The sequence below is a fragment of the Ambystoma mexicanum genome, chromosome 6q (assembly GCF_040938575.1).
Source record: "Ambystoma mexicanum isolate Mex_15411 chromosome 6q, UKY_AmexF1_1, whole genome shotgun sequence".
NCBI lineage: Eukaryota > Metazoa > Chordata > Amphibia > Caudata > Ambystomatidae > Ambystoma > Ambystoma mexicanum.
In genome coordinates, this window is record NC_090937.1 from 869,705,216 (window position 1) to 869,728,073 (window position 22,858).

At 40.5% G+C, this 22,858-nt stretch overlaps 1 protein-coding gene across 1 annotated transcript in view; it reads left to right on the forward strand.

Annotated features, from left to right (window-relative positions):
- ANXA10 (annexin A10) overlaps window positions 1-22,858 on the forward strand; it is a 330,211-nt gene that overhangs the window by 168,906 nt on the left and 138,447 nt on the right. The window lies entirely within an intron of this gene.

The following is a 22,858-nucleotide window of genomic DNA, read 5'->3' on the forward strand; positions in this document are numbered from 1 at the left end:
TATTTTCTTTTATTCCTGAATTGTTGGTAATTTTACAATCGCGGCATGCAGTCTGTCTGCATGATGCTATGGCACCCATTTCAAAATGTTAGTTGGTGCGCCCATAGGATCCATCTTAAAAAACCCACCTGCATATGTCAACAAATATATAGGGCCTCATTACGAGTCCGGCGGTAGCCGTGCTGGTAAAACCGGCAGGCTGGCCGCCGGACTCGTGACTTTTCCAGCGTCTCGCTTCCTGGAATTACCAGGGTATTATGACCTTGGCGTTCCGGGAAGTCAGGTGTTGGAAACATGGAATTCCCCATTCCCATTTGAGTCCCATAGAATGGGGATGATGGGGATGACGGTAGCACCGGCACCGTTCGTAACGGTGCCGGTGCTACTGTCAAAGTCTGGGAGCGGGTGCCGTTTCAGACCGGCAGGGTCGTAATGACTCCCATAGTCTTAGTTTATAGTTTTCAAATGCAAAAGGGCAGTGGAAAAAATGTTAAGTATGTTTGTTTTTGGTACGAGCAGTTTCAGGTGGCACAGTTTTATACCCCCTGAAGCACATACGTGAAGGGTCTGCAAACTGCAGTGCTCCAGATGTTTTGTACTACGACCCCCCACCAACTCTCACCATTGACCATGCTGACTAAAGCTGGTGGGAGTAGTAGTCCGAAACATCTGCAGAGGCAAATGTTGTGAACCCCTTACAGACCTTATCTCAAAATCAGTACATCATAAGGAATAGGAATGAGTAGTTCACAGCAATAAAGGTAAAGGACGTCTGTGCCTCTGTGTGGTTTGAAAATTATCATGAATCATACTATAGATTGCAATGGATTATAACGGAGAAGGTGTATCATAAGGCATATTGAAATGAGCGAAATCTGTGGTTTAATCACTGAATTTGCATACTATGAGCCAAAGATATTTGCAGCCTCAACACACCAAATAGCTCAAAGCAGGGCCAGAATGGTCTGTGATTATTGAGCACCCTTGGGAGAGGTCTACGTTTTGCCAAGAAAAACACATGTTAAGAAACAGAGCCTTTAGTTTGTGAAGATATATGCATACCACCAGTATCTGTTATGTCTTGATTCTGTAGTGTCCAGATAAACAACGGACATGCTTACTATCCTCTGCGCTGCAACAAAAAGGGAAGACAGCCAACAGTGGTACGGGATGGGTAGGTGGCAAGGGGGCTGCAACCCTAAATGACCACATGAGCAACACTAATTAGCTGTCTTTGTCAGAGGAATAGTGCCCTCAAAGGCTTTGGGAACCATTGCTATTGAACGTGTTGAAGTTCCTACCTACACTCGCCCAGACCTATTTTTGTCCAGCATGGGCATAGGGTTATTTTTCCGTGTTCACTGTGCACTCAGTATAGGAAGAAGTACGTTTTCTGAGGGGCAAGCTGCCCACTTTTGTTACCTGTACTAAAATACATTTATATAAAAAGGCAACTTCGTGGTGCTGTGTGTTTATGGGTTCGTAACAGTTTGACTTTTCTTAACAAACTATTATTATGTAAGGTAATTTAAATGTGTGCTATACTGCAATAACCATGGTATACCGTCATTTGGTAAGAAGGTTATCATGCCATCAAAATATCCATACCGTGACTCCCCCAAATAAGACATAGATGATAAATATAATTTTTATACTGTACGGTGCACAGAGGAACAAGCTAGAAAAAGAGAGCACCAGGCACAGTAATTATGCAAACTACAGCAATGCTCACCAAAAATGATCAAACACCAAAGAGAAATTAAAGTATGACACGTTAGACCACATGGTTAGATAGTGATGTAAAGGCAGAGTTCTGATGGCTCCCTTCAAAAGTGACATGTATTCAGTGTTCGAAGTGTACAAAAAGAAGTAGTGGAACTATGTTCCCTGCTGGTCTGCCCCGCTCTCCACAAAACCCATCGCCAGGCCCCCACCCGCGCGCAATCCAAACCCTCAAACAAACACACCTGCTGTTTAAGAGAATGTTCAGTGCACAACTTTCAACTTCTTCCTGGACTTTCATTTTAAAACTAAACCATTCCGGAACGGTTTCTTTTTAAAATAAAAGTATAGGAACAGTAAAGTTTAAAAAATAAAAAGTAGAGGAGCACCGCTCCCAACCACTCCCACCCACTTCGACCACTGCATGTATTTCTCACCTCACAAAACTGCCAATGGGTTCTTCTTTAACTAGAACGTGAAGGTCATACAGTACGCAAAGACGTCAAGGTCAAGCAGACAGACAGTCAAGCAGACAGTGAGTGGGGAGAGTGACAGCCAATCAAAAGACTGCAATGTTTGACAATGAGAGGGGCTAAATGGGAGAATAGCAGACCACAGTGTACCCCCAGGCTTGGGACATGTGCAATGGTTACACGTAAACACGGTATTACCCAAATTGTTAGTTTACAATTGTTCGAATGAACAATTGACGGAATTTAAAGGGTCACAATTGACCTTTTCACAATTGACCGTATATACATATATATAAATAAATATATATATATATCGGTTTGGTAATATATATATATATATATATATATATATATATATATATATATATATATATATATATATATATAGGGGTTTTCGGGGGTTTGGCGTTGGGTGGGGGTTGTGGGGTGTTTCCCCCCACATATATGTTACAATTGACCTTCACAATTCGGTCAATTGTGAAAAGGTCAATTGTAATTCGAGCAGTTGTAAAACGAACAATTCGTATACAACCGTAAACACAATCTCACACATCATGAACATGCAGTGGAAGCAGATTATTATATATACAACTAGAACGTTAAAAAATACGCTTTTCAAATAACTAATTCTGTACGGCTAGGAGTTATAAATTCTTAGCAATGATTCAAAACCTGTCCACAAGTACCAGCATTCAGAACACTCACATGGAGGGTGGATAAGAAATGAGTTCGCCAAAGTCGTTCACAGCTGGCTTCTGCAAACGGGTTCACAGTTAGAATACTTAGTTCTTTTTTGATACATGGAATATTTTGCTGCCACAGCTTTGAGCTGTAATTTGCATCAAAAGAACTAGCAAGCAGCAGAAGGAATTGGAGGAGGAGAAAGTGCCTTTATAGGGGAGACAAGGGCATGAGAGATGAGGCGCACTGTCGTGCACTCTCCTCTGTGCCACAGTTACAAGTGCAGTAGTATTGCACAGCTGCTGTCTATCCTCTGCACTTGCCTTGGCTCACACTTCACCAGTGGTGGCTGCACTTATCTTTTCTTCATAGCACTTCACCTTCTGCTCTCCTTGAGCTCCACAGCACTGATCCCATATACCCCTCTCCCCTCTGCACTTGCACGGTCTGAACACACACAAGGCATCGTAGGTTCGTCTTCTCCTCCCCATTGTCTCTTCTTATATTGTTGTATTTAATTATTCAGAATCGTTGTAATGAAATTGTCTGTCATTCCCTGTCCCCTCCCAGTTGCCCTGTGGGCGCTTTGAAAAAGTATTTGCTTCCTGTATAAGCGCCTAACAATTGAACAATAAAATAAAATAAATAAATACATTGTGCTTCACATGCCAATACTCGTGGACAGATCAGGTAAGTCCCATCCAAGGTTGCAAAACAACATCCCCAGTGTGCATGCAAAGAAAGGGAGCAGCTACTGAACGGTTGTGGAAAGCGGGAATATCAGTGAGGAGAGCTCCGATGTTCAAAAACTATATTTGAACTGTAGAGGCCTCATACAGAAAGAAGATTTGGAAGGGAATGTGCGGGGCGCGAGCATGCTGTCTGAAGATCCGGTGCAGCGTGCATGATTGTGAACGTTGAAAGAAGCACGATACAGTTAGACGTATAGAAAAAGAGATGACTTTTTACAGTACTCTACTGAATCTGTACAGTACAAGGGACAAATGCCGTTCACACCACACGATAGTTCAAGGTAAAGTAATCACAGTGCATACTGTGGTCCAGGTGCCCACTGACAGAGAAGCCAGTTTCTCTGTGTGAAAGTTGTGTTAACGTGAACATGTGCCACAGTCATAAGGAGATGATTTCTATGGCATTTTATCGAATGTATGATCACAGTCTGTTAGTGTCAGACTTGCTTGTTCTATGCACAATAACCCAACTGCCAAACAGTGCCTTGGCCATCACTCCCTTCTTTCATAGGGTGCATTCTGGAAAGGGGCATTAGGTCAACGCTACTGTTGTATCTCCTAGCAAAAGAGTTATGGGCATAGCCACTTGGACCAAGAACATTAGATAAACGCCAGTTAATGAAACTTGCGATCAGGATTGGTTTAGGATGTGTAATAAGGATCAGTGTGAAGGAGGGGGAAATGGGGCAAGGCAGTGGGAGGTGTTATAAATACTGTACAGCACAGAATATATGCTTTTCATGCTAGCGATTAGTACATTCTAGAAAGGCTTGGTACAGTAGTTGTATGAACCACAATCGCCATGGACGCATGCTGCCACTGCCTAGAGCAATGGCATTGAGGACACATGGTTAGCCGACTGGTCATATTCTCTTGGAAGTCCCTTCACAGTGCTGTTGCTGAAAGATGTAACTATTATGAGATTGAGATGGTACACCACTTATATCACAGACCCTTTTCAAATACCCCGGGTCAAAATGGACCATGAACCAGGCTGGTTGGTAAAATACAATATTTATTTATTTATTTTAAAATTCAAAAGAAATCATACAATTTTTAATATGGAGCAGCAATCACCAATGGGGTGATAATTACAATGAGAATGTGAGCAATGCACATGGTCTAACCTTCTAGTGAAACATATACACAGCACAGCAGAATAGGAGCACTTTTTGATTTAGGAAAGATAGCACCCAAGTTAGAAATTCCCTCTGCAATGTTCCCTCAGCCCACAAATAATCAAATCTGAGTGGATACACAGACACAGCAGGTAATCAGGAATAAGAGATAGAAAACAGATAAACAGGATCCAAATCTGACCTTCCCTCCCCAAATAATCGGTTTTAAAATTGAAAGGCAAATCTCGCTTAAACTAGATTTAATGGCTAAGAAAAGAGGAACGCCACCCGTGAATATGAAAAGTTGCGCTGCAGTTGTAGCCCTTCACGCAGTGTACCCCTTTTCTTAAAGGAAAATTAATGTATTTAAACACAATATCGCTGATGACTTAGGATCTATGCAAAAAAGAAATGATGAGAAACGTGGCGCTAACACTAGTGCAGGCACAGGGGTGCAAGAATGATTCTGACAGTTTTACAAGATAACAGGGTAAGGATAGATAGCTTAGAGAGTAGGATAAGGACAAATGCAAGACAAGATATATGTGTTTCTCTGGGGTGGTGATACTTACAGTCCACTTTTAGTTTGGGGTTTTGGACCGTCACTACACAGCAGCGCACCTGGCAAACCGCTGGGCAGTTCTGGTAACCGGATGGCACTGGACTGGCAATTCTTGTCACTGGATACTAAAGATCAGCTGGATGGCAGGTTTGCAGCAAGCATGCAGTAAGTGGGATCAGGATGCTTCACAAAAACACCACAGCTTTCCCCTTTCGTTATTTGGGAATTTTAGTGGGATTTCAGAATTGAGGCCTTGCTGGAGCAGGATCAGCAATGTTTTTGCCTTGTATTTGGGATCTGGATGGATGGATCAGGAACGCAGCACAGGAACGTCAGGAAGAGAGTGTGTGTAGAGTCTTGTCAGGGACTCTTATTTATAATGCCTAGTGACATCATCAAAGTATATGAATGGGGCAGGCTTAACTAAACATGCCTCTAACAATGGGATTGGAGAAGGGTGATAGTCTCTGCCTCGCTCTCAGCTGGTTGGACTTTTGCAAAATGGTGTCAGATTTATGGTGTGACTTTTACAATGTCCAAAAACCTCCCACAGTTACTTTAACTAAAATCAGAATTTGCCACAAACATACATGTATACAATTGCAATTTCTTAGAAAATTATATACACAGGTTACATATTTTGTGCAGCACATTGCAGTCCAATCCTCCGGTCCGTAAGACCTTGTTTCGCCCTTCTACCAGTTTTTTACAGAATAAACTACATCTCCCAGCATTCTGGGAAATAGAGAGCTCACGTGATTTGCCGGCAACGTCTGCGTCCCTCTGCATCATTATATGCAGCTCTGGGACACTGCTCAAGTGCTCCTTAACAAGTGCTTTTCAGGTTGTTAAGTCGCATTCTTGTTACTCTGTTTTCCTGTTATCCGAATCCTGTTTACCGTTTTTGACTATGTTTTTGTGGATTACCCTTCACTGTTTCCTGACGCTCGGTTCCGTCCGCTTCTACTGCTTACCTGGTTACCGGAAACTCGGCGCTTCCAACAGACTGTGTTTTCGCCTACTCCTGAACTTGTTATCAGCCGAACACTGCTGGGCTCTGCTGTATGTTGCAACTCGCCCCACACTCTCTGGGAGTACAGCCTGTGGTGCTCAGCGACTCCGGTTTTGCTAACCGCATGCAAACTTTTTGTCCTAAGGTTTCTTTTCCGTTTACTGCTGGTATCTGTTTTGGGAAACGCTACACCGCTTTCAATTCCTTCATCCCCACTAAGCAACTTTTCTTCTAAGTGACATTGGGACGCTCTGCTGACTCGTTACTTGGTCACCCCCTGGATTTCACATTACCTTGCTTTTGAAACACTCTTTGGACGCTCTGCTGAGGATTCCTGACCTTCACATAAGGACACTCCTTTGGGATTGATTTTTGGGATGCTCTCCTGTTTACCTGGGATTTGAACACTGGTTAGTTAGTCGCGCCTTCGTGCCGCCGGGGTTAGCTAGTTTCAGCCTTTTGGCTTTTCTGGGAACTCTGGAACACTCACCCATTTTCTGCTTCCTTCACTTCTGGAATTCAGTAGGTTTCCCATTCCTTTCTCCATCACTGCAGGTAAGAGTGGGGTTGCTGAGGGTGGTGTGGCTGGGAGACACTGGTTGAAACCTTTATTTATGGTATTTGTACTTTTGTGTTTTTTCCTTAGCTCTGTTGCTGCTCCTGACTTTTCACCCAAAAGCTCGGCCTGTCAGGTGTTTCTAGTCCTGCAAGCTGTGATCTTGGGGGGAAGGTTTATTTTGTCAACGGTCTACTTCTACTGTTGATACTCCTATCTTCAGATAAAGGAGTAGCTCAGTAGTGATTCCTCTACTAGATCATGACACATAAGGGATGTATGTACAAAAATGAGCATTTGCAACATGGTTGCTTTTCTCGTAATCTGACAGACTTTGCCATTTCTGTCCCCAAGGTGTCAATGAATTCTACCAAGTCTTAAAAGAAAGCCCATAAAATTATATTTAAAACTGTGAACTTTTTACATTTTTACAAATTCTTGCTGCAGACATAAAAAGTCTTTAAAGTGTATTTATAAAGTAGTCTTTGGAAGCAAATGGCAGTCGGTGTCACTGGATCATTTTTTCCTTCCTTCAACTGTTACTAACTGTCATTTCCTTCAAAGCAAGGTGGGGGTTTCTCAGCTTAATTGAAGGTTTCCTTCACACTTCACAGGTTAGTGTCCTAGGAGTCCTATTGTCCCATCCTGGAGCACAGATGAATGTCTGACAAGCGTGTGAACTTTCTTTGTCCTGGCAAATTTAAAGTTTTTCAAGCTGGCAATTATCACTTTTGTGTCCTGAAAGTTTATGGTGTGTCTCCCTTCCTAGGGGAAAGTTTCAGGGCTGGCAACTGGAATAACCGTTTTATTTTTTGGGAGCTTGCAAATTCAGCCCATGTGTTTTAAATATGTATTTTCTTATTTTGGGTCCAGAATTAAAACAAACCTGTGGAATAAAAATAGCCCCTGCATGTATTTTCACAAGCCACAAACCCCTTCTCATTGCTAGGTAATGGCAGGCTTTGCTTCAACAGTTTACTTTTTAAATGGGCATTTATCTCCTTTAGTTTTGCAAAAGCCCATTTTTACACATGTGTTGAAAACTGCTAGCATTTCCTTTCAAATTCGATTTTGCCATCTGCCTTCCCAATATTGCCTTGCAGCCATAGTTAGTTTCTTGTACACAACAGTCTGTATAATAGCAAAGGTCTCCTGGAATGGACATGTGCACCGAGCTATGATTTCTTCTGCAGGGTTCATTCCTTTGGCACTTTATAGCACAAAATAAAGTGTTTCCCGTGCACAGCACAAAGTGAGGTTTCTTGTTGATTTCTCTCAGAGTTGCTTTGACAGGGCCTGTCATTCAGGGATTATGCCTGGTTTTGGTGAGGCACAATGAAATATCCTGGGCATGGCATGGCCTTTTTTATCACTGTAGTTTAAGACAGAACAGATGGAATTAGCGTCAAAGCAGCATTTTTAAAGGGTGAAAATGTTTCATTTTGAAGGGGAATTTTGGGTTTTCAACAAAGCAGTGCTGCCTTTTCACTTTATTCCCTTTTTATGTTTCAGAACACACTGGAACGCTCCTTCAATGTGTCCCCTTGTTCCATCTTGCCTGAAGTGTGCTAGACAGGATGGTGCAACCATCTTTTTGTTGCTGCAAAAATGCAGTTTTGAGGTCCTGGTGCGCACAGGAGCCAGCGCAGTCATTTGCTGTTTCCTGCACACATGCAACTTGGTGATGTGGTGAAATACTGTTGAGTGGGTCAATGTATCCCACATTAACACCAAGCACAGCAACCACCACATGAACGCACCTGCCTTCTCGCTTACAATGAAATGTTTAGATGGGGAGCAACTATGACCATCAGATCTATGATGCTTCCTCGCAGCAATTTGCTCGAGGCCCATTTGGTTGAATTTCGTTTATGACATTTTACTGCAAAAAAGCAGGGGGGGCCTGCAACTCCCACATCCCCCCAACTTTCTAAACACCTAAACCAACACCATCTACATTTTGTGGTAAAATGTGGTAAAAAACCTATGACCAAATGGCTTCGAGCAAACTGGTCTGCGAGGAAATGTGGTAGTTCCTGACTGTCCATGGCCACCTTCACCAGAAATCCAGTGGGGAGCCAAGGGGTATGTGCCAGAGCTTCATGACCGATAGACCTAGCCTGGGCCCAGACAACCCCACACTTTGGTCTCTGTCCTCCCCTAAAATCTACAAAGGGGTCCCCTAAATGATAATGTTAATGTTAAATGTATTTGTGCAGCTCACTGACACCACCAGAGTGGTCCCCAAGCCCTCTGGCGAATCTGAAAAGGGCAGGAGTGGGGGGATTAGTAGGGAGTAGATGGAATAGGAAAGTGAGTGTTCTGATGTCCTGTTATCAGCTTTAGTTCGGTTCGAACTGTTTACTGAGCTTCACTGTGGTTTTCGGGTCGGTGTGACTTCCCAATGTGCTCTTGTGCCGAGTTATGTGTTGTTTGTCTGCTGTTACAGTGTGCTGATGTACGTTCAGATTTCTGTGCAAAGAAGTGGTTGCATTAGTTTTTGCATGGGAAGTGTATGCAGAAAGTTGAGGTTTTAGAGTTGGGTTAGCAAGTTTTCTTACCTCTTTAACCTTGTGTTTCTTTTTTTAGTTTTATTTACAGCATTTACTTCATTATAAAATTTTGCCAAAACACAGAATAAAGAGACAATAGGTACAACAAAAGACAAAGAACTGCTCAATAAATATCAAAAGAAACACAATGAAATGGTAAAATTCACAGTACAAAATACATAATACATACCATTTTAAATGTTCATGAAAACTTAAGTTAATCATTTTATTTCTTAAAACCAAAAGCATCCAGCTATTTTAAAAATCCAACTCTCCCTGTCTCCTACTTAATCTTCCAAAACCAATTTAAATATTTCATCCATACATTTTATCAACGCAAAAGTCAGTTTAAAATGTTCTACCCAGCATAGGTAATCTCACCATTCAAGTGCACTCCTGGAGGATGTTTCTTGTACAAATTCCCCCAGAAATGTTGTTCTCAAATGTTTTAAAGCTGGACAATAAAGTGTCAAGTGCTTTAGCATTTCTTTATGGGCCTTGACCTACATTCCCCCTGGTTATCCGAAACTTGGCTATGAGTATTCAAGATCTCTCTAGTGTAAAATATGTTCATCCTGAATCTCATAAAGAGGGCATAATATTTAGGACTAGGGAGTTTTACCAAGTATTCAGGCAATGTATTCAGCGGTTTTGTTTTCTTACCCAAATATTCAAATAGCCTATATTGTGCCTTTTGTGTTTCAGTTGAATTCCAATCCCGGTTCCATATTTCTTTTCTACTCTGTGATATCAGCATTGACCAATAGTGAAGTACATCGATTCCGCCACAATTCCAAATCTCCGTCCAACTTATTTCCCTTTTGATTGTTGCAATACGTCAAATTATGTGGGTGGCTTCCCTATAATTAGTTTTCGTTAGAGCAATAGGGACTTCTAAGCCACTATGGCATATATTGAGAGGAGTCCTAATTCATGCCTTATTATTACTGTTGGTACACTGCGGGGTAAGTGAATGACTCTTTTCCAAAACAAGCTTTCTAACATGGGTCATATTTTCCATGTTAGACATAGCAAGGCCTCCGCTCCATAAGCTATGATTGGAATTACCTTTTGCTTATACAATTTGAAGATCGGGAGGAGTACAAGAAATAAGGTCACTCAAGCCCTTTATAGAGGCCACAAAACAACAATTGCAGCAATTGAATGACAGGTGTAGTGCATTTGAAAGCAGAATGGATGAGGCTGAGAACAGAATTAGTATTGTGGAAGATATATCACCCAGAGTTAGTTGTTAGAGGTATTTTGGCTGTATTTTTGATTGGTGTTATTTTTGGTTTGTGCTATTGTTGGTTGGTGGTATTTTGTGGTATCGTGATGAGCCTAGCTTCGGAGTACCATCTAATAATTGTTCTTATACCGGGGTCACTAACGGTAAGCAAAGACTGGACTTAGTACACTCAAAATGATGAATTTATGCCCTTGAAGTATTTTATTTCCAGTACCACAATATTCCCTTTTGGCTTGCATCTCAAAATACATTTACCATCTACATGAAATACTATCATTCACTCAGAGCCCCCAAAGAAGAACTCACTTCACAGTGATCAGTTGGTTTTATTTTTTTTACCACATGTGATAAATGAATTACTGCCTGTGGTAAAATGAATTTACCACCCGCTCTGCATCAATCTGTATGCCAACCCAAGAAACCTGAACACTGAATAAGTAGACTGAGGCTATTTCACCTTTTTCTTGGATTCTTTATCAGAAGTAAAAAATATGAAGCATAATAAGCACAACTCATTTGCAGATACTTTCCCTGTGATTAATGATGGGCTTCAAAAGGCTTTTCTGTATAAAAAGAAGTCTTTCCTGCAATGGGTTTCAAAACAATCTATTCGCAACAATGTCCAGAGTTCTGCCAAAATTAACCTTGACCTCTACAACTAATCTTGGCAGGGTATAAGCTTCTGTCAAATCTGAATTTTATCACATTAATGGAGAAACAAGAACATGGTTGTCTACATTTAAAATATACAGTGCAGTACCTAAAAAAATGAATTACCCACTGTACACTAACTGATCACAAATCATTTACTCGCACCTCAATTAACTGAATCACCAAGAATAATAGTTGATCGTGCGTGTGTCCCTGGCTGCCAATGACCCCACTCTAGTTGCCAGACAGAAGAATTCTTTACCTGGTTCACTCCCTCTGCACTTGGAAAGAGCCTACAAAGTTCTCTGCCAGCCTTTCTGTTTTTTTCTGTCACACGCTTCTGCCAGGGTCAGCCAAAGATTAAGACTGCCCAAGGCTGCAAAGTCTTCTGAGATAACTGCCAGCCCAAGAGCCAGAGAGAGGGTTTGCCCTCCTGACAGCCTTTTAAGCACTCTCTCTAAGCCTGGCATTGTACATAGGTTGCACCTATATGAAATGTAAGAGTGCCAGTTTTTTTCTGTGATGTAACATGTCAGTCAAAACCACCTCCCTTACAAATCAGCCAACCCTCTTGAAAGTTCTGACCGTGTTCACGCTGACTACTTAGAATGGTAGCAACAGAAGCAAATAGTTACATCTCACTGCTATTTCCTAAAAGCCTTTTAAACAATAACATTGTTTTTAGCAAAATGGATTTCACATTCCACAATTCTGACTTGTCACGTCTTCATTTAAACACAGCGCAGCATCAATTCTGCACGTTTTATTTATTGCATTTCGAGGCTAACCTTGCACAGCCCAAATGCCTTAGACACTGGGTTTATCAATCTGCACCAAGTTTGTACACAATCATGAACTGATTTGCTCTGAATATTAGTAGGGATTGGAGGATAGGGATTAAGGTTTAATAATTGTTAGTTGTTATGTTTAATTGCAATTAGTTCATAACTGTGATGTGGAACAAGTGAACATGCTGTGCAGTATCAAGTTCGATTTCATCTTTTAGCTGGCATGTGCTTTATGTATGTGCTTTATGTATACACAATACTGACATATACTGGATTCAACCTGAGTCTCACACCCTTGCTCACAATTGGAATCAATACTTTATCCTTATTGAAATATGGAGCCCTTGCTAAAATGTGGAGACAGTGTTGAAATTTGGAGTCACCGCTCCCTACACTTCCCTCCTTTTTTTTCTGCTGGGACTTAACCAAAGTCACTGCGGAAAAAAAATAAAAGAAACTTTAAAATATGTGCACTTTGGCTAATAGGATTTTCCCTTTCCCATGCATCACTAGTGTGAACATCATCATATGCACCTTAACTGTAATTGTGATCAGCCAAAACAAAATGATCACTATTGAAATCCCCATAATCACTAAATGTCTCTCCATCCAGGTCCCCCAAACAAATATGTCTGTTTCTGTCAGGCCTAAATCACTCAGTAATATTATTTTTATTTAAATTCATCCTAATTGTGCATATATATTTTAATATACTCAATGTCGGGATCCATGGGTAACATATTTTTCTGAAAGAAATCAATGTTCTCTACTTTCTCCTCCCATAAGTCCCATTAGTCAACATCTGCATGGAAAAGAGTCAACCAACCAATTGACACTACCATGCTGTAACTGTTTGACAATAAAAGAACCTTGATTGAGGTGCGTAATTGTATAATTTGTTACCGAAGTACTGACCAACCACCTGTGCTTACTTAATCTAGCTTGGGTCAGCTCCTCATTCTTTGGGTTACCTATCGACACTTCACATCCTTCTGAGGCCCCATGGTCTGTCCTCAATCCGCAAATAGCACCCGCTGCATCAGGCAACAAGCATCAATGGCTTCCCTGGACATACATAATTCTGCTCCTTGAACTTCACACAACTATCTAATTTTGGAATCGGATACAAGTCAGGTTCCCACGCTTGATTGCCACCATTTCTGGAGTCACAATTTTTAAATATTTATCTTCTTGCCAAAATCCTACATTATGTACTAATTTAGTCTGATAAATCAATTGTGGAGTAGCAAATGGAACTCATAGCAGAAAACCCACTTCCATTCTCTCTGTATCAGTGTACAATGGGATTACATGCCCTATTTCAAATGCAATCCTTTACTGAATTATTTCCACCTCTCTTTGTGTAATTTTGTACCATCATCTGATGAATGATGTCACAAAGTACTGGGGTATAGGACCTTTAATCAATTGAAACACTCTGTTTTGAATTTCACGTATGTTCTAATATTGTGGCCTGCTCATTGAGGGTCAAAATTGTCTGGTTCACATAACAAATCACTTCACTCTGTTCACCCTTAAGTCCATCTAAGGTTTGTTGTAACATTCCTAGGTCATGTGCCAATTCATGTGCTTTGCTACCTAATGTTTTTACAGATGCAGAGATAGCTGTTTATATTGTCATGCCCACCACAGTGCCAACTTTGGTCTTTACAATTGTTGCAACCAAAAGACTGGCCACTCTTTTCCCCCTTCTTTTCTTGATACTAGATGAACACATGAAAGTTTTCTCTAACTGTAGCAACACCTCTTCGACTGATTTTTGTGCTTCCTCTCTACAAGACCGCACCCATTCCTCCACTTGCACCGATTTATTTCTGATACGTTAAGAAACCTTTCAATCACCAAATCTGGGTTTAAGCTAGCATACATGTTTTGATACAAAAGTCTTCTATTCCCTAGTATAAAACCTGGTGCTTCTTCCACTGCAATTCCTGAAACTGGTCCTGGTTCTTTCACAACTTGTCCTTCCACAAAAGGGATGCATGGATTGTTCATCGTAGCTATCAGCACCAAAAAGGAAAAGAAAAGGTATTGTATCCTTCGACCATATGTGGAACGCAGCCACTTTATCTTTCCTCTGCAAGTGGGGCCTCCTTCAGGGTTACCACCTTCTCCCCCTTTTCCGAGGGGGTCTTTTCCAGGGGACTCCACTCCATTGGCATCCTCCAGAGATCTGGCACACTCCAACGTCTAGAGTGCTGGCGCGATGATCAGTTAATTTCTAAAGCAAAAAGAAAAAGACAAATTAGGAATCAAGTACATAAATCCATTCTTTATTTCCTTTTCTTTTGGATATCTGAAATCAAAAATTACATATGCATATAAATGCAGATTATACACAAAAGTACAATATAATGTAGCAAGGACACCTTTTCAGGACCATCTGAAAACAGCATGGATTAAGTACAAAAACATAATACAGTACTTTTCCAGGCATATATTTCAAACACAACCAACCTCAACGCAGAATCTAATGGAAAGATAATACAAATTAAATAAACCATTGCTACAAAATGTGCTTCCATCCAAAATCCCACCTAATCTAATCATACTCACCCAATCTAATTCCCACCTTTCTCATCTCTGATATCTATTTTACTTAGCTACTATACTGGCTTTCTTAATTATCTATTTTTTTATTTGTTTCCTGAAATCTTTGGCCTCATATTTTCATTTATGTACTCACCTATTTCATCCCTCCTTTCCTCACATATCATTATAAAGACATATGCAGTTACTCACCTGATGTATCTCTCCTTTTGATCTTTTGCACTCCCAGTTGATATTGTTCAAAATATTTACACCTGCTTACCTGCAATGGTAAATCTATTTGATATGCAAGCCCTTTATTTCCAGAACTTAACTTCATTTCTCATTCCCTGGTTTCTCCAATATTTTCAAGCCTTTTAATTTCATGTTTCGGGTGGAAGGGCATAATCTGGTTGACATGGAAAAAATTGTTACACTGTTAACCCTCCCTCCTTTTTGGTGATTCTGTAGACTTCAGATTAAACCTTATCTACAATTTCAAATGGACCGGACCATGATACAAGGAATTTGGAGTTTTCATGTTTACCTTTTCCAAAATTAAATTTATATACCTGGTCACCTACTTCATATTCTCTCACAGATGGTTTCCTATCATAAAATGACTTTGCACTGTCAGCAGCTTTTTACAAATTTTGCTGCGCAAATACAAAAGCATATTGCAAGTGCTTTCTCATTTCTTCCACATATTCATGGATTGTGGATTGTGGATGCACTAACAAGGACCTGTTCTTTTGTTCTGTAAAGTAGCTTTTGTGGCAAAACCATTTTCCTACCTGTCAGAATTTCATGGGGGCTGACATTTGTTGATCTAGATGCTGTCGACCTGAGAGCCATTAATACCAAGGAAGTCGCAGATCCCAGCTAGATCCTGCTTCAGCGACACACTTTGTTTGTATGAAATGTCCAAATTCCTCTTCACACCAAAGATGTACCACATTTTTGTCATTACTACACTAGTGAAATTACTTCCACGGTCAAATTCTATTCACTGAGGTAAACCAAATCTTCAAAAGATATGATTGACTAACAAAGTGGCTGTGGTTGGGGCGCTGCAATCTGGGTCTTGAATACATTCCACCCATTTGGACATTAAACAAATGACCCTAAACATATACCTGTTTCCCCTTGCACAGGCCCCACAAAATCGACTTGTAGATTGCACAATGGGAGTGTCAAGCCTCTTTTCATTAATGGCGCCCTGCGAGTTTTGGAAGCAGACTGAAATTGCTCACACTAACCAGCCTCTGTTGTAGAGTTCTACATACTGTTATATATGTGTGGCCAATAGGCATTATATTTTAAAATGTCCAAAGTTTTCTGAGAACCTCTGTGACCTGCAGTTATGACATCATGGGCATGATGTAACATCAATCCCCGAAATGACAAAGGTATACCCTTTGGATTTGGCCTGTCACGGATTCTCTAATCATCAACCCATCTTGTAAACTAATTCTCTTTTTGCTTTTTAATAACCCCCTCAGCTCCTCTTTCCCTTTGCAGTCCTAGTCAGTCAGAGGATTTTGTTCTGCATCTAGCAAGTGGTTGTAAAATGTGCCTATTTTAAGATCCTCCTTTTGTGCCTTAATCAAGTCTTGATCTGGAGTATCGATACTCCACTGTGCCACGGGCTGATGAATTGTTTTCAGAGATTTGGAGCATGTTATCGCATCCACCTGGATTTCACCCATCAGGTGTTTAATGGGAAAGAACTCACCCATCACAGCCCTGATTTTGGCTAATTGATCTGCCTTGCCATTTTCTTCTTTGCCTTCCCCTGGTGTTTTCAAATGACCATGTATCTTCCTCCAATGGATGATCATGTGATTTTCTGAAAGAAGCTTGTCTATAGCTTGAATCATTTTGCCATGTTCAGTAGTTTCTTGTTATATGCAAACCTTCCCCTCACTTTCCAGCCGGGTAAATATTCCACCCAACTATTTTGTACATAATCAGAATCAGTGACTAAAACATTTTCTTTAAGTTCATTTTCCACTGCTGTAGATAATGCTTTACAAATGGCGACCAATTCTGAAACTTGACTGCTTTTGGGGGCTAGCCTCATGCTTACTCTCGGGATGCTATTGCATTTAATCCAACAGTTTACTATTCCTGCCACTAGTTCTTTTTCAGAATCACCTTCAACGTGATATGCGCATCCATCTACATACACGGTTTGGAGATCCTTACATGTTTGTTCACTGAAGTACTTGTGTGGGGATTGCTCAAATTCACCTACATTTGTTTGTAATTCTGTCTTCAGGCACACAAACAGCTGCACAGTCATGTAATTCTGCTAGCCCTTGAGCAACTGGGCTCTTTTTGTTCTGTCCATATCTCACCTCCACTGGAAATCCCTGAAGTGCTAATGTCCATGAAGAGATTCTTGACTGGGCAAGATTCCCTGATCTGATCCTTTTACTTTGCAAGAACTGAAGAGGCTGGTGATTTGTTTCAACAATCACTCTCTCTCCTTAAATTATGGCACTGAAATGTTATAATGCCCAGACAGTGGTCAGAAGCGCTTTTCACATTCGTTAAATGTGGTCTCTACCTGTGACAATGCCTTGCTAGCATAGGCAAAGGTTTTGTTATTTGCATTGTGTTTTTGATATAACACTGCTGACATACATTGATCTGTGAATCCTATTTCTACGAAGAAATCCAGTTTTTTTATTGGATATGCCAAACATGGCTCTTTCATTAACCAGCTTTTAAACTTGGCCACTGCCTCATTCTTTTCCGTCTCCCATGCTTCAGTGAACTCGTCAAAGGTTGTGTAATAATTGCATAATTTTAAATAAACTTCCGGTTGTAACTTGATTTTCCTAACATGCTTTTTAAACGTTTCATATTAGTGGGATCTTTTAGTTTCTGAATTGCCTCCTCCTTTATCTTTTGTGGGTTTAACCAACGTTCTGTCCCTTCATGGCCTAGGAAGTTTACTCTTTTTCTACACCACTGTGCTTTCTGTCCAGATATCCTTTCCCCAGACCTCTGTAGCTGGCTGAGTACATGTCTAATTTCATTGAAATGACTTTTCAAATCTTCATTTTTGATTAGTACATCATCCACATAAACTATTGTTTCTCTTTCAGCTGCAGAGTGCCTTGCTCAGGAATATACCAAACTCACTGCCACCATTGACATATCCGAAATGGGTCTGGGACCAGGCATATTGTGATTAGTCAAATGAAAATGCAAATACCTTTTGTAAGTCTTCAACTAGTGGCACACACCAGTATCCAGCTGTGACATCCAAGGTGGTAAATACCTTTGACCCATGAACCTGTGCAAGGCCCTGATCAATAAATGGAAGTGGCCATGATGAAATAGGCACCTTCTTGTACAATTCTCTTAAGTCTGCACACACACGCCATAGGCCATTGTGTTTTGGCACACTTAATAAGGGAGGATTTGATGCACTATGAATAGGCCGAATGTTGCCTCTAGATTCTAGATTTTTAATTATTTCAGCCAGTGACTCCAGACATGCCAGCGCTAACCTATATTGTCTCACAAATACTGTCTCCCTATCATGTCCTTCTGGTAGTGTGGCAACATGCAAATCGGTCAGGCCACAGTCATAGGCATCTTTGGCAAAAACCTGTTTGAACTCCATAAAAATTTTCATCAACTGGTCTTTTTCTTATTCATTCGCACAAGCATCTGCAGTCTGAATCTGCTCCTCTATCATTGTAGAAAACTCTGGAAAATCCTCCAAAGGAGAGACTTCTGTGCTTTCCTCTAAATGTTTGGCATCTTTGGAGAGCCGCTACCCTCAAATATTTTGGAATATTGACCTGCACTTCAATATACTGATTTTTTCTTTGATATTCACCTAATTGTAATATGACACAATCATCCTGATGACAGCATATAATGTCACTTGGCTCACAAGGGTACACAGACTGAACTTTAAATATTCCTTTTGTCTTAGAATCCAATGATTCCCATAATTCACACTGTGCAGTCACATAACTTTCAGGGATATTCCCGATCACTGGGTTACTGAAATCAGCAGTGTAGTCATATTTCTGTACTGCCATTCCTAACACTGTATTTTCCTCCAAATGAATGTCTTGACACCCTTCATTGTCCACCAGTATTTGAATGGGTCCAGCCCCAATCTCTACCAATGGTGTATATTCACATTCTAATCCTTGCTGTTTTATGGATTCATTTAGGCACTAAATACATCAGAATCTTTCATATGTTGTCCCTTTCTGTATTGTAATGCTACTGTAAATTGTCTGATAAATGTGGGAATGGTACAATCCTTTGTCACTTGAAGTTCAATTGCATATGGCATCATTTGGGCACAATGGCAAGCTTGTGTCTTGTCTTCAAATTCAGGTGCAGCTCCACCCAATCTGAACCAGACCTTTTGATTTAGAAAGTCTAACACCATACACATTCTGTGCATGATGTCATTTCCCTAATATAAGTTGTTTTGTGTTCCGCTCACAATCCACACATTGTGATGAATGCTTTTAGAGCCAATTGTAATCTTTAGCATGCATCTTCCTACAATTCTTTGTCCCAATGCAGGATCATCTAGTCCAAAAATGTGTTGATTTTTTATTTTAACTGCTCTCTGTCAAGTATTTGCCTGGGTACCTTTTCATTAATGAAACGCCTTTCCTGCTCAAGCGGCAAAGTGGCTTCAATCATTTCAGAATACCCATTCACATGGATGGCTGCCCTTCTCCCATGTGTATTTCTGCAATTGTTGGAATGCATTTTTCCTGATCTGACTCTGGAGTAATATTTGGTTTGCATGTTTCTTCATTTCGATAAAAACGCAATATGTTTTCATCTATTTCTGTTTGCCAGTTTTTCTTAGGGTCCAAATAAACCTCCACAGATTGTGTCTCTTTTTCTCCTCTGGTATTTCATTAATGGGTGTGACCAACACTTCCTGTCTAATCCTATGCTTTCCTATCTTTATGTCAACCCCAGTGACGTCTTTGATAGGTATTTCTTCCCCATTGAAATTGTGCACAGGGCCTTCACTTTGCCTCACCTTTATATCGTTTTGTGAGGATCTGCCCTCATTGATACTTTGCATCAGTTCCTTTGACATTATTGTTGCTTGGGCACCTCTGTTTTCATCATGGCACAGGTGACTAGCTAGTCACCTGTCATTACGTGCAAGATCACTCCTATGACCTTCTGCACCTTCACTTGGTTGTTGCTTTTGAACTTCAAATAATTTTCCTATTTGCTCAGACAACATTTTAACGTGGGCCTCAAAGCACTGAAACCTGTCCATGTCTCTGAAATCCTCTCTTTGTGGCCTGGGCTGAGAATGGTTAAATTCACCCTGATTAGGCCTGTTCTGGTACCTTTCAGGGAATTGATTTATGTTTGTGTTTCCACTGAAATCTCGTGACACAGGAGGTGGAGAACGTGGAGTGAACATCCACTGACCATGGTCAACCCGTGGCAGGGACAGACTATATTAGCGGGGTACATAATTCATATTTTGCCTTTCATTTGGTGGGAACTGTTCCCTATGCTGATTTCCATTTTCAGTGAATCTATCCACATACTTGATCTTTCTTGGTGGCCATACACCATTGCGTTTGGGTCAAATCTACTCTGGGCCCCTAATGTCTGGTAGGGGCCATTGTACATCTGATTTTGATTGTCATTCAGGCCTGGCATATCATGGTGAAACCCCACTCTGGGAGAACTACCAAGGTAACAAGGACTAATGTAAGAACTTCTGTTGCTGGGATCAATGAATTGGAACATAGTAGTCTTTGGTCATGTTCTCTGTTGAGAAACACGCCTTTGATTAGGTGTCATGTCATTCTTTGCCTGAGTTTGGGCTGATTCTAGCAGCATCTTTACAGACTTCAACTCCAAAATCAATGGTGTGGATTCCTTAGACTTTGATTTTGTCTCTTCATTCCTAGGCCCCTCCTATTTCTGCTTAAATATCACCTCATTCAGTTTGGTCCCCCGTTCAATTATTCATTCAAATCGGTTTTTCCTGTCAAATTCATGTATTAATTGGGAGACAATGTCGTTTTGGAGCCCATAGAAATATGAAGTTTTAAATTCTACTGAGTTAAGGTTAAAGGTCACATCAAAACGTCAGAACGCCCTTTTTAAGTTTTGAAAGAACTGGTTAGGGGATTAATTTTGTTGGCAAGCCAGGCGATAAGCAGATTTCTTGGCTTGCTGTATAGACTGATAGAGTGAGAATTGGTGTATAATCTATTTCTCAAAGTCTGCCCATAACAAATGTTCCTGTTCATTGAGACCATGCATAGTACTAGCAGAAGCCACATCTAGATTGAGGTGAAAATACTGTCCATATTGTTCCCTAGGAATCTGAAGGGCCTTGAATATATCATGGACCACCTTCAAACAATCTTCTATGCAACAATATCCTCCTTTTTTTGAATGGTCTAATCAAGGTCTTGATTTCATAATTTTTAAAGGACATGGTGCATTCTGGGATGTGCCATTTTGTCCCTCACTCCTGTTCTCTTGTGGATGAGAATGTGTGTGAGTAGTTGCACGTGATTCAGACCCCAACATTGGATCATATGCAGGCCTGGCCATGTCGACAGCTGCTGGTAAATTTCCTTGGCTAGGGCTATGACCAAATTCAGCTTCAGTGAACCTGGTACATTGCTGTTTTTCTTGAGACTTAAATCGAAGATTTGCTTTTTCATGTCTTTGCACTGCGCATGATACTGCTGTGATTCATGGCAAAAATTAGAATTCTCACCCCTGACTGTATTGACTGTACCCTGAAATTCTTTAATCAGTGTCTGATAATGATCAACTGTTTTTGCTTTTTCTTTATTCTCATCCAGCAATGTAAATATGTCCTGCTCAATGGCGTGGAATTCCTTATCTATTTCATTATTGTCTTTTCTAAGGGTTTGAATTTCTGAAATGGTGATCTCTTTGTCCTGCCTTACATCATTGAAATAGTGTTTTTAAATAATTTTATTCTTGCTCACTTTAAGCAATTTTTTTTTATCTCTCTGAGCCAGCCGAGCAGTAAACTTGTTACATTTGGCCTGTAATTGCGTGCCTAATTTCTCATTTTCTTCCATATGGATTGACCGTTTTTGGTCTGCATCTAAATAATCTTGCAGCTTGCTAATGACCTCACAGTCTTTCCTTTGCAGCTTTATGGATCTGTGTAGCAGAAACCAAAGTTTTGCGCACAACCTAATGATACAATCCTTCTCTTACTTGTGCTCGGATGCTCGAAACCGTCTAAGGAGGCATGTTAGCACAATATGTTCTTCATCAGAAATACCTTCAGATGCCTCTTTTTCCACATCTGTGCTTATCCTATTTTTCCATGTTATCAGATTTTCAGATGACCCGGTTGTGTAAACTTAGAGTTTCGCCACGAGGTAATCTGATAACTCAGAAGATTCTGCCTGAATTTGAGACATGGCAGTACTATTGCCAATAACACTATGACAAGAGACAAATATGCACACAGCACTGTACTACCTCACAGCTCTAACTCAGATAATTAGTGCACCATACGGTTATGCTTTATGATGCAAGGCCATGCCCAGTAATCACTTTACCACTTTCCGGCCAACTCACTAAGTTGTTACAGGTATTTTGACAGTATTTTTGGTTGGTGGTGTTTTTGGTTGGTGGTATTTTGTGGTATAGAGTCTAGCTTTGGGGTACAGCCTAATAATTGTTCGTATGCCGGGGTCACTAACGGTAAACAAAGACTGGACTTAGTAGACTCTAAACTATTAATGTATGCCCTTGCAGTATTCTATTTACAATACCACATTATGCACGTTTGGCTTGCATCTCAGAATACATTTACCATGTACATGAAATACTATCATTCACTCAGAGCCCCAAAGAAGAACTCAATTCAAAGTGATCTGTTTGTTTTAATTTGTTACCATATGTGATAAATTAATTACTGCCTGTGGTAAAATGGATATACCACCCGCTCTGCATCAATCTGTATGCCAACCCAAGAAACCTAAACACTGAATAAGTACACTGAGGCTATTTCACCTTTTTCTTGGATTCTTTATCAGAAGTAAAAAATATGAAGCATAATAAGCACAACAACTCATTTGCAGATACTTTCCCTGTGATGAATGATAGGCTGCAAAATGCTCTTCTGTATAAAACTAAGCCTTTCCTGCAATGGGTTT